Below are 13,004 nucleotides of genomic sequence, written 5' to 3' on the forward strand. Positions count from 1 at the left end.
GACATTTCGGTATGAATACATGAACAGAAAAATAAAGTAGGTTAGCATGGCTGCGTCAGAAGAAATATAGACGGTTTTATATGACTGCTTCAGGAAAAGAAATAGGAAATTTGATAACGTTTTATTATCAAAAAGTATGCCCTAAAGTCCTAAAGTCCGGGGCACGATTCCTTGTGGTGGACAGAGAGCAGATAGCGCAAAGAATAGCTTTGCGTTAAAATACCAACCAACTCACAAAGTACGACAGTTGGTAGTACAGCATCAATTAAAACACGACAGTTTGGTATGTCTGCTTCAGAAGAAATAGGACAGCTTGATATAGCTGCGGTATCGAAGCACGACAGTTTGGTATGTCTGCTTCAGAAGAAATAGGACAGCTTGATATAGTGCGGGTATCGAAGCACGACAGTTTGATATGTCTGCGTTAGAGGAAGAAATGGGGAAGTTGAATAATGCTCTTCCAATAAAAATATCTGACAGCTTCAGAAGAAAAAATAGGGCACTTTGGAATAATGAAATAATATGATACTACTACAAAACTCTGAATTTAAAATTCATTATATCAAGTAATAATGCCTCTAATCCTTACTCTTTAAATTAATCCTACAAAAAATAATGGGTTTAATGATTCTTAGCATTTCAAACTGGCTTGTTAGGCCTAATTTGTAATTGTACCAATTACTTGGTTAAATGCCTTCAATCAAGAGGTTATAGTCTTTCATAATGTAGTTTTTTAATATACTAGGTTTTCATTGAATATTAACTCCGAGTGAATTTTATTTTCTGTAGAGTCTTTTTCAGACAAATATTCTTCAACGGAAATATCTGAAAGTTTTATGAAAAATATGAGAAGTTTTTGCATTCTTAGAAACATTTCAAGCTAAGTTAACATTGTAAGTTATGCCTAACATCATGTAGCCATGGTAATGTCTGTATTTAGGGAAAACATGAGACTCGTGTTTTGTAGAGAATACGTTAAACATTAAGAAGTCAGCTTCAGAGGAGCCGTAGTTAGCGTAGCCAGACTGTGGATTCGAGGATTTACGATTCGCGCCTGGTTACAGCAAAAACAATAATAACAACAAAAACACACACATTCCACTCCAGGAATGCTTTCTGCATTTTTTAAAAATTTTCCCACGCATGGTTCCTGAAATTTGCACGTGGGACATATGTGTCCCATCAGTCATTATTACAAGTGTCACACCAGCTATTTATCGTGACATGTTATGTATAGATTCTGTGGTAAAAGTAATACAAGAACATCTTACAATATTATAAACCAGTATTGCACAAACATAAGCTGAGATACAAGAGTTAAAAAGTATTGAAGTGAAAACTCATGACTAGCTTGTATTCGTAGATGTTGTTTTGTTTACATGGTTATTATATAAAACCTAGGATGTCTTGTCAATGATCATAGTTTAACTGTTCAAAATTTGTGTTGATAAATTTATTTTCAAAGCTGGTAATAAATTTATCAACAAATGCGTGGTTTAACAAATATATATTCCCAATGTTCCGTTTTAAGCGATATTTTTGTTGATGTTTTTGAAATAACCAAGTTAAATCAAACTTTTTAAAAACCCGTTGGATATCAAAGGTTTGTTGATGATCCTTTGATTGTGTGGAATCATGCCAAATGCACTTTAACGGGTTTTATTGGTGTATATGAATGTGAATAATGAAGGAATTAAATTTACTAAGGAAACTGATGAACATAAGTTACGACTAGTAGATGTTTTGGTTAGAATTGAGAAGAATAATTTAAAGTGTGGTGTATACTGAAGTTATGTTGCTGTCAGCGTGCCCATGCAACATTTATTCAATAACCAATTATGTCGGAAATTAAGTGTATTTCATATGGGCCCTTACATTTGTTCTGGCGTGAGTAGTTTAAATAATGAGAAGCTGTATCCGAAATCTGTGGTTGTTAATAGAGACTTACAACCAATTCACCGATAACAAAACCGACTTTGACTCAGCCCTCCTCTTCAAGTCATAGTTATTGTTGTTAAGCAGCCTACCAAGATAAAAATGGCAGCCGGCACGAGTTCAAGTATTCGACTTTGCGAATTAAAACAAAATGTTACAACATAATTTCGGAAAACTGATAAAATCTCGTCTCGCAGTCGACAAAAGGGGCTTGAGTTCGCTGAGGAGAGGTACTTTGACATATTTATTTAAAAAATGCATCCTAATTTACTACAAAAAGTAGGTGTAACAGAATGTTTCAACAATGTTCTGTAACTACCGCATTTGATTCAATTTCAAATGAAGTATTGGTTGTTGTTATTTGAGTTTTTGTTTTGTTTTTCAATTTCGCGCAAAGCTGCACGAGGACTATCTGCGCTAGTCGTCCATAATTTAGCAGCAAAAACTAGAAGGAAGGCAGCTAGTCATCACCACCCACCGTTAACTCATGGGCTACTCTTTTACTAACGAATAGTGGGATTGACTGTCACATTATAACGCCCCCACGGCTGAAAGGGCGACCATGTTTGATGGGACGGGGAGTATTGTGTGTTTGTTGCACTAAATTAAGTTCATCGTTTCTTTTAGTTTGATTTTTCTGTAGTCTTGTTGAACTTCTTTGTAACGAAGTTTGGTTTAAACTGAGAGTTAACTTTTATTATTAATAATATTACCATAGTCGTTTCAGAACAGTTTCAGTGTATTTTTTTACGTAATATAATGATTGCTACTTCCTTTCTTTGTGTAACATTGTATATGTATCATACTGTATTTTAGTGATTGAATAATCCTGTAAATCGCCCTGAATAAAGGCGTCAGCTAAGTGCTAATTATTATTCGTTTTGCCATTATTATTATTAAGTGTTATTTTTATCTCAGATACACTTTTGAAAATGTGCAATGTGTTTCCTTAAAGGGAAGAATGGTGAGTGATATCCAAATATATATTAAGTGATATCCAGTTATATATGTATTAAAAACACATCAGAGTAGAGAAAACTCATGATTATTTTAATAGATTATAAATGTTTCAGTACATATTACCCGTTTTGGACGAAATAGGTTTACCTCGGTGCAGACTTTGGTGTCTTTATTGATTTTTTTTAGTTCAGCTGGTTGTGTGGTCCCCCGCAAAGCTTGACCCACAGCAGATATTTGTTTATGTTTGTCTCGGTTTTGGGATTGGGATAAAAGATACCCCCCCCCCCGCATTTAACACGTTCTCTATGCCTTATGTCCCTAGGTACACCATTTTATCATGTTTTCCTCCGCTAAAAAGGATTTTGATTGCTTGTTTTAGTGCAAAGCTAAATAATGCGCTTTTGTCCACCGAGGGGAATCTAACCCCTGATTTTAGCGTTGAGATCGAGAGACACTAAAGAGAAGACACAGAATACAGTGGCCCGGCATGGCCAGATAGTTAGGGCGCTTGACTCGCAATCCGAGGGTCGCGGGTTCGAATCCTCGTCCCACCAAATATGCTCGCTCTTTCAGCCGTGGGTCGTTATAATGTGACGGTCAATCCCACTATTCATTGGTAAAAAGTAGCCCAAGAGTTGGCGGTGAATGGTGATGACTAGCTGCCTCCCCTCTAGTCTTTCACTGCTAAATTTAGAGACGGCTAGCGCAGATAGCCCTCATGTAGCTTTGCGCGAAATTCAAAACAAACAAACATAGAATCTATGAATGAATGGTGCAAAACCGACAAATTAGTTCATTTTCTTGTTGTTGTTGTTGTCTGTCTTCACTGTAGATGAATGACTGAGTGCCAGTATTCTAAAGTGGTTGATGTTGTGGTCAGGACGGTTGAAATGTGTCGCCACTGGTTTGATCTTTCAATATAATAATATTTCTCATCATAGAAACAGCTGTTTTCAGAACTAATCGACTCCTGTCTTTTATCAATAAATGTTTTATTAAGCTTATAAACGTCGTTTGCTTCGTGTGTTTGTTGTTGTTGTTTTTTCGTTGTTTTTTTTTGGGGGGGGGGTGAGTTGCATCATGTGTCTTAAATATATTTTAATTTTAGTTTATCCTAATAGGTTAACATAATTTCCATTTTTGTACTTTAATACTATATAGATAATCAGTCAGATTTAACTCAGAGAGTATCATTATAACGCTTAGTATTTGAATCGACATTTTTTCAGCTTTCTCATGTAATCTATAAGCATTTATTTCTGTTAAGACCTCAAAATCTTGGAAATTAACTGTTTTAATTTTAATATACAGTACTGACAGTAATTATACACAGATTATTTTATTTAATTCACTTTAAAGTATATTATTATCATTAGTAGTAATAGTAGAGCCTATATAAGGTTTTGATGCTATTTTCAGGATATAGAATCAAGGCAAGTATTAATCTGAACTTTTCCATTTTATCTGTACCCAGCTTATTTTGCGACGTTTACTTAAATAGCCCGTAAAACTTTACGATCCTGAAAAACTGCCTTGATCCCCCTAATGGGCTCCTCTTTTTGTGTGTGTGTGCAGCCATTGCATATCCGTAAAATTTCAACCCTGTCTAATGTTTCATTCCACACAAAGTTATCCTTCTTGTGCCTAATGTTTTTCATATCTATTAAACAGATTCCTGTACCTTCTTTTCTTTTTACAAACGTTAATGTAAGGAAACATTTACCAGTTTTCACGAAATAACTCTTTCGCCTTTTCTTATTTTCTCTCAAATTTTTCGAACTAAGAAAATGTGAGTTGCAAAACTCAAATCTGTAATACAGTTTTGTAATACAATTTTGAGAATATGAAAAAGTATAACAGACATTTAAAAGAAGATATCGTTTAGCTATAAACCTCTTCTCAAATAAGAAATATTTCTAATTAATTAGAATTTTTGCTATCTTAATGATAGCGAGTAATATACAATTTGATAAGTATTATACTAATACATTATTGTGGAACATTAGCCACACAAAGTTAATGACATTTTCACCAGGAGGAGCTTCAAGTAAAGAAATTTTTAGATATTTCAACCTTTTACTACTGAGTACAGAATTAAGGAAAAACAAGATAATTGTACGTTTCGCAAATACATCATTTATTACGACCATGGATTCGCCATTAAAGGCATCATCAGGTACAGACTGAAATGTTTTATAGCAGGGTTTATACATATGTTTAAAAAAAGAGCTGGAAGTATCAATTTTACTACTGATCCATATGTTCGTGAACTCTCATCTATTATAAAATGCCGCACTTTGCTTACCACGGCCAGTATACGACTTGTTGCATGTCTCTTTCTATATAGTTCTGATGCCCCAAAATGATCCATATTCCTTTGTTTTCCAATACCATTAAATAGAATGTATAGTCCCATCTTCGAAATCCTGAAACCCTGATCTGAATACATCTTTGTGATCTGAGTGTACGAATATTTTGAGTTGGAAAGGGTTGTTACATATCCTTCATGAAAGCGATCAATTTTCGATAACATCATACTACCTATGGGAACGAACAAATTTGGTGGGACCCTCAGATTGCTAGTCAAGCGCCCTAACTACCTGGCCATGCCAGGCCCCACTTCTTTTATAATATTAGGAACTAGCTGGAGTACCCGTCCCCTGGACGGAAGTTATGTAAATTCATGATTAATAAAAGGTTATCTTAGGACATGACAAGTTGCTTCCATTTATATGTAATTGTAAAAAACGCCAATAAAAACTACAAAACACAAAATATGAATCCTTCATGCCAAATTTGGCGAAGATCCATCTACACCATGCGAAGTAGTTGCATGGACATACAAGAGACAGTATTATGTTTGTAATTAAGCACAAAGCTACACAATGGACTATCTGTGATCTGCCCACCACGGGTATCGTAACCCGGATTCTAGCGTTGTAAGCCCGCAGACATACCGCTGTGCCAATGGGGGGCTATTATATTTGTATAGATTTGTTATTATCACTTAAGGGAATGCCACTTATAATTGTGTTTGACGAAATGACGCACAATTACCTTTCATCACCACAATAACCAAGTAAACGGAGACTAACATAGCAGGTGAAGAAAAGCAACGGGAAACAGGTGAAGAAATGAATTATTCGAAATACTAATGTGGAAATTAGAAATAAGAAGACAAACACAAAGTTTACGCACCACATACCAGGGTCTTTCAAGTCAGCTGACAACACAATGTTTAACAATGCACTGTCTTAAATGTTCATTAAGTTAAACTAAAAAGTAACCAGGCGTATTATACTATATACCACCAGCAGACACAAACAGAACACGACTTGTAATGCTAAAATCCAGGGTTTGATTCTCCATAGTGGACGCAACAGACAGCCAAACATGACAAACACACAAAACATAACAAATACTTATATGCAATTCAATAATAGAAAAACTATTCAACAGTTACTTACACGCTGCACACAGGCTACAAGACTTGTTCTCTACAGTTCCACCTTACCTCATTATACAAACTAACGGCCAGAGATGGTCACAACTTCCTGAACAATGAGGTCCAACAAACTCATGATAAACGACAGTTTAAAATTGGCATGAAGTAGCCTAGGTCGATACTTCTATAAGGTCGTCGTTTAAAGCGATGAGCAGTGGATGTCTAGACTCTACACAACAAATGTCTAGACATATGCTCAGTTGATATGTTAGAATAAAAGTTGTAGGAGGTATGACTGTTGTTTTGAATATTACAAACATGTTAAACAACATGACGTAACTAGCTTTTAACGCTCTATAAGTCTTCTAGAATATAAACGTATTACATTAGATTTTGTCTTATGTAAGGCTTGTATTAAAGTTTGTCAAAGATGTTTATAATTTGTATCACAGTCGCCGTTGTTACTTGTTATAGCTATACCCATATCTTGTTCATATCATTCTCATATTTATCTTCCTAAACGGCTGAAGTATTATTTAACATTATTTCAGATACTTCCTTCCAAATTTGCCAGGGACGTAATGCTGTTTTATAAACCAGTTCTTTGTTGCAAAACATACACAAGTCGTTTTAAGTCAATAAAATCCATCAAGGTTGCGTTTCGAACAAGTAAAACAAAAAAGAATGCTATTTTGATACTCATCATGGCGTCGTGTATGTTTGTGTTATAAATGTAAATTGTATTTTTCCTGTATTGATATCTTGTATTTTTTTCCTTTATTGATATCCTGTATTGATATCCTACTGCTTCTAATACCTTTCAGTTTTTCAACGAGAACTTAGTTTTCTCTCTAAACGACAAAAATTTTTCACACGTGTATTTCTTGATATTATGACAAATACACTTTTAATAAGTCAACATTTATTTGAATGATTGTTTGTTTTATTTAAAGAGTTTGTAGTCAATACAAAATTGGCTTATATGATAAATATGTACAATATTGAATAAATATTCAGAAAAGTGATGATTTCATATGTTTTATAGAATTCTTTAGTTGGTGGATCTTGACATTTTAGTGGTAAGTGCATGATTTTAATACTAAAAATGGTGAATTAATTATCGATACGCTCTCTCTCTTAAATTGGTGGCCTGGTATGGCCTGGTGGTTAGGGAGCTCGACTTGCAATCTAAGAGTTAAGGGTTCGAATCCACATCATCGAACATGTTGACCATTTCAGCCATGGGGGCGTTATAATGTAACGGTCAATCCCACTATTCGTAATTAAAAGAGTAGCTCAAGAGTTAGCGGTGGGTGGCGTTGACTAGCTACCTTCTATCTAGTTTGTCTCTGCTAATTAGGGACCGTTAGTGCAGATAGCCCTCGTGTAGCTTTGCGCGAAATTCAGACCAAACCAAATTGTACTTCACGATTTTCGCGCGACACCATGTCTGAGCACAGACTTCTGTGACAGTTTCGAAACATAGAACTCTTTTTTTTTAAGAAACTTTTCTTGGAAATTGAGTTCAAAAGGATTATGATTTTCCTCAGTAGAAAATAACTTTTTAACTAGAGATTGGCTCCACCAAGACTTGTACTTTTGCCCGTTGAACTTGCTCACGTTTGGTTAAAACCCAAGGAAAACTAACACCCGCTTTTAGAAATAAGTTACAAGACTTACAGTTTTGGAAATAAGTTATAAGATTTACAGTTTTGGAAATAAGTTACAAGACTTACAGTTTAGGAAATAAGTTATAAGATTTACAGTTTTGGAAATAAGTTACAAGACGTACAGTTTTAGAAATAAGTTACAAGACTTGCAGTTTTGGAAATAAGTTGCAAGATTTACAGTTTTGGAAATAAGTTACAAGACTTACAGTTTTGGAAATAAGTTATAAGATTTACAGTTTTGGAAATAAGTTATAAGATTTACAGTTTTGGAAATAAGTTATAAGATTTACAGTTTTGGAAATAAGTTACAAGACATACAGTTTTGGAAATTGGTTACAAGACTTACAGTTTTGGAAATAAGTTACAAGACTTACAGTTTAGGAAATAAGTTACAAGAATTGCAATTTTGGAAATAAGTTGCAAAACTCATAGTTTTGGAAATAAGTTGCAAGACTTACAGTTTTGGAAATAAGTTACAAAACTCTTACAACTGACTGATGGAAGACAAATTCTCTACGTTTCTGGCTTATCAGTTTTTGAATAAAGTTTGTTATTTCAAAGAAGATTCCGAGTCCCCCACCCCACCCAGTAGCTCAGCGGTATGTCACTGAACTTATTACGCTAAAATTCGTGTTTCTATACTCGTAGTGGGCACAGCACAAATAGCCCATTGTGTAGCTGTGTGTTTAAAAAACCCAACTAAACACAGTTCTGATTTGGGGTATACATATTCAAGGTTGCAAACACAACGTTAAACAACGCTGGGAAACATTGTTATTCATATGTTTAATATTTGACGGGAAAAGTTTCAGCGACATTTCACACATTTTTAGTTTATTTTCTGTTCTGGATCTGATATGCTATACTGTTTAACGTTAACCAAGTATAACCAGAAACTGTTACTGACCCCCAAATATCCATCTCCAGTAGGCAAGAGGGCTTATAACTCTAAAAATCTGTTTTCGATACTCGCAGTTCGCATAGAACAAACAAACAGAGATCACCAAATAATGTGCTAAAGGTAACAGGAATATAAATCTACCAAAATGAAATATTTATGTTTGTTTCTCTATTGATTTATCCATTTTACATTAATGATATTATACAGATGAACTATAAATGTTTTGATAAAAACTATAAATTTGTTAGATTTTAAACAATTCTATCATTTCGGTACTTTTTTACTGTGGTCATGGGTGGGATTTTTAGACACATTTTCATAGTGATTTACCTTCGTTACTATCACTATACTGTTTATATGTCTTCATCGTTATCCAATAGTTTTTAAACCTAGTTCTCTGATATCTTTACCATGTTTTAGTGATTTTAAAGCCAACACCTAGATTTTTAGTATCTTTACAGTGATGTTGATATTTTAGAATTATCCCTACAGTACTTTATCACACACGTACATATATATTTATTTAACGTGGCATTGTTATTAAAGAATCCACCTTTAATATCTTCACTGTAACCTCGTTAGTTTGGAGCCCAATATCAGAGTGTATTAATATCTTTAGCGTTATGTTCTGAACTTAGACCCCACCACCACAGTGACTTAATATACCTACTGTGATCTCGTCCTAAACTCAGATCTCATCGCCACAGTGACTTAATATTCCTACTGTGATTTCGTTCTGAACTCTGATCCCACTGCCACAGTGACATAGTATCTCTACTGTGATCTCGTTTTGAACTCAGATCCCACTGCCACAGTGACATAATATCTCTACTGTGATCTCGTTTTGAACTCAGATCCCACTGCCACAGTGACATAATATCTCTACTGTGATCTCGTTTTGAACTCAGATCCCACCGCCACAGTGACATAATATCCCTACTGTGATCTCGTCCTGAACTCAGATCCCACCGCCACAGTTACTTAATATCCCTACTGTGATCTCGTCCTGAACTCAGATCCCACCGCCACAGTGACTTAATATCTCTACTGTAATCTCGTTCTGAACTTAGATCACAACGCCACAGTGACTTAATATCTCTACTGTGATCTCGTAAGCTTGCAAATAAATTGATTTCAGACCAATAGTTAAACTTTGCAAATCTACAAGGGCCATCAAAACATATTAATTTAACACACCTTTACGTTTAGCAACAGTCTATAAGACTGATATTTTCAGATTGACTGGACACGCCCACAAGTTCAAAATTGGCCAATCACTTAAGATTTGTAATTTGTATAAATGTTCTAACAGAAACCTATAGGAAAGTTTTCTAATATTAAACTTCTTGTGTTCATTGTTAGAGTTTTTTTGCACACTCGCGCAATCATTTCTTTGATATTAAGTATATTTAAAACTTAATGTAACACATTTCAAAGTTTCGAAGAAGTACATCCATCAGTCGTATGCAATGCTGCGATTCCACGCCAGAGGGCAGCAAGTGCTAATGCGAAACGAAAACATTGATTTTTCATATCCTCAAGCCTTGATAACATCGAAGTAGTTGAATAAGAGGAGACTTCTATCGTTACCAGCCCGTAAGTGGCCGGCCTTCTATCAACGTGAAAGGCACATTGTCTAAGACAATATACCTTCGCTTTATTTGTGTTTACAAGAGAAACTACTCGACCTTCAAATTAAACCCTCAATGTCATTGACTACGTTATAGCTTCGATGATCACTACAGGTAAGTAGTTGTGTATAAAGGAAAGAGAAAACAAAAAGTGTGTAATTTTGTTTCTAGTTTGTTATATATATATATATACATTTGTTGGTTTTTATGCTTATACTTCTCAAAAAACAAATATCTATTTTTAAAGACAGTATATATATATGAATAATATAAACCACTTCATAGGTTGGTTTTCGGTTTATTTCTTTTGTTGACTGTTATACGACTTCGTTATTTTAACGGTAAAAATATTCTAAATAGTCTTGTGCTGAATTTCGCCTAAAGTTACTCTAAGGCTGTCTTCGCTACCCGTTCTTAAGTTTGAAATCATAGACTATAGGGCAACATGTCATCACCACCCACCTCCAACTCTTTAGCTACTCTTTATCAACGAATAGTGGGACTGACCGTCACATTGTACCGCCCTCTCGGTTGAAAGTGTGAGAATGTTTGGTGTAAGGTTCGAACCCGCGACCCGCAGATTGCGAGTCGATTACGCTAACCATCAAGTCATGCCACGTTCCTATTCTAAGAAGATTCATGCATGTTTTAGATGTTGTATACCTGTTTTCACACTAAATACGGGTACTAACATCGTTGTAGCTGTATTTGGATTTATAACTCAAATATAATTAATTTTTATACGAAGATGTCTAACATTGTCTTGCTTGTTTTAATCTATTTTTATAATTTGGTCACTTCGGATTTTGAAAAATACAATTTATTCTGTGCATTGAAGTCGGTGCAACACAGCTGTTAGTACAAACTTAGATATTTTACTTTTTCAAGAATTTATTTTTTTCATTTTTTTTTAAGTGAAAACGACACAAGTTTCATCGGGATTGTATTTTTTGGACTTAAAACGTTTATCATTACGTAAAGAAATGGCGACTTAGTATTAACGTCATCCTCGTATTATGTAAACATATATTAGATATCCACTTTATTGTTCTGTTTTAATACTAATTACGCCGTGAAGTTGCCCGATTTTATTATCTGTTTATTCTAAACCCAGAAGAGTACCATGCCTACCAATGACATTGACCAAAAAACGTCAATAAGACTCTTAATAAAATCAGGTTTATTTTTATGTGTTCCTTTGCCATTTGTCACTAAAATAAATATATCAAAAATGTACTCGGAATTTTGACGAAGGTTCGATATCAGCCATTTACATGTTCATGGAGTTACGGGAACCCAGTACTTCACATTATTTGTAGAAGTTTAGAAATAGAGTAATGAACAAACAAGTAATAAAAATACTTTAAATCCTCACTGGCTAAGGCTAGGAAATTTTGTGCTTCGTTTGATCGAAATCATAAAGAATCTTCTCCTTTATGAACTTGATTTATCATTGCAAGACTTGTGTATTTATTAGAATATTATTAGTTTTTACTCACCAAAACCACTTAAATTCGAGTGCACCTCAAAGACCAAATAATGAATGTTTATTTTAGCGACTAGAGAAATAAAAATGTTACAAATGTTCACACGCCCGAAGAAAGTACTTCTCTTTTTCTTGCTTTAAGAAAAGAATAAAAATTCAACAATCAGTAAAAAAGTATAGAAAAAAATAATATATATATATATATGTGTGTGTGTGTGTGAGTATACAAGGATGAAGCCTTACAGTCCCATTATTTCACACCAAAGGTGTGAGATGTAAAGGTTACAGTTATGGAGGGCAATATCTACCCTGAAGAAGGCTTTTGTGCTATACACTGAGATCAATGAGGTCCCCTTCCTCTTCTGATGTCTTCCAAAGTCGACCATCTATGCGCAGACGACGACTTTCGAGAGCCAGTTTGAGAAACCCACAAACACAGAAGTTATTGCGCTAAAGCATATTTTAGTGAGCCTAATTAACAAACAGCGTTGACATGACAGGTTAATAACTTCCTTCCCATTAGTTGTCATAAATAAATAAAGCAAATAAGACAGAACTTCGTATTAACTGAAGCGTGTTGATGTTACATTCGAAAATCAACTTTCCGAAATATGCATAAAAATCGTGAGCTATATATCGGTGAGAACATTATTATTTAGTGTGCGCTTTTAAACTGATTCTCAAAATGATTTATAATTATATTAGTACAAGTTGTCATTTTATTAAATGTATCTGTGTTTTATTTTTCGAACAGTCCATGGTTTTTGTATCTATTGAAACCTAGGCCCGGCATGACCAGGTGGTTAGTGCGCTCGACTCGCAAGCTGAGGGTCGAAGGTTCGAATCCCCGTCCCACCAAACATGCCCGCCCTTTCAGCCGTGGGGGCGTTATAATGTGGCGGTCAATTCCACTATTCGTTGGTAAAAAAGTAGTCCAAGAGATGGCGGTGGGTGGTGATGACTAGTTGCCTACCCT

The 13,004-nt window shown here is 34.8% G+C and overlaps 1 protein-coding gene across 6 annotated transcripts in view; it reads left to right on the forward strand.

Annotated features, from left to right (window-relative positions):
- Positions 1-13,004, forward strand: part of LOC106465764 — a 102,736-nt gene that overhangs the window by 15,119 nt on the left and 74,613 nt on the right. For 2 of the 6 annotated variants that reach the window (XM_022393694.1, XM_022393698.1), the window contains exon 1: positions 10,500-10,656. The exons of 2 other annotated variants lie outside the window; for them this stretch is intronic. The gene's annotated coding sequence lies outside the window, so the exon portion shown is untranslated. Of the gene's footprint in view, positions 1-7,385; positions 7,420-10,499; positions 10,657-13,004 lie in introns of those variants that run through there. 2 more of the 6 variants (XM_022393695.1, XM_022393697.1) reach the window with 2 other exon arrangements.

This window comes from Limulus polyphemus, unplaced genomic scaffold, assembly GCF_000517525.1.
Source record: "Limulus polyphemus unplaced genomic scaffold, Limulus_polyphemus-2.1.2 Scaffold2045, whole genome shotgun sequence".
NCBI lineage: Eukaryota > Metazoa > Arthropoda > Merostomata > Xiphosura > Limulidae > Limulus > Limulus polyphemus.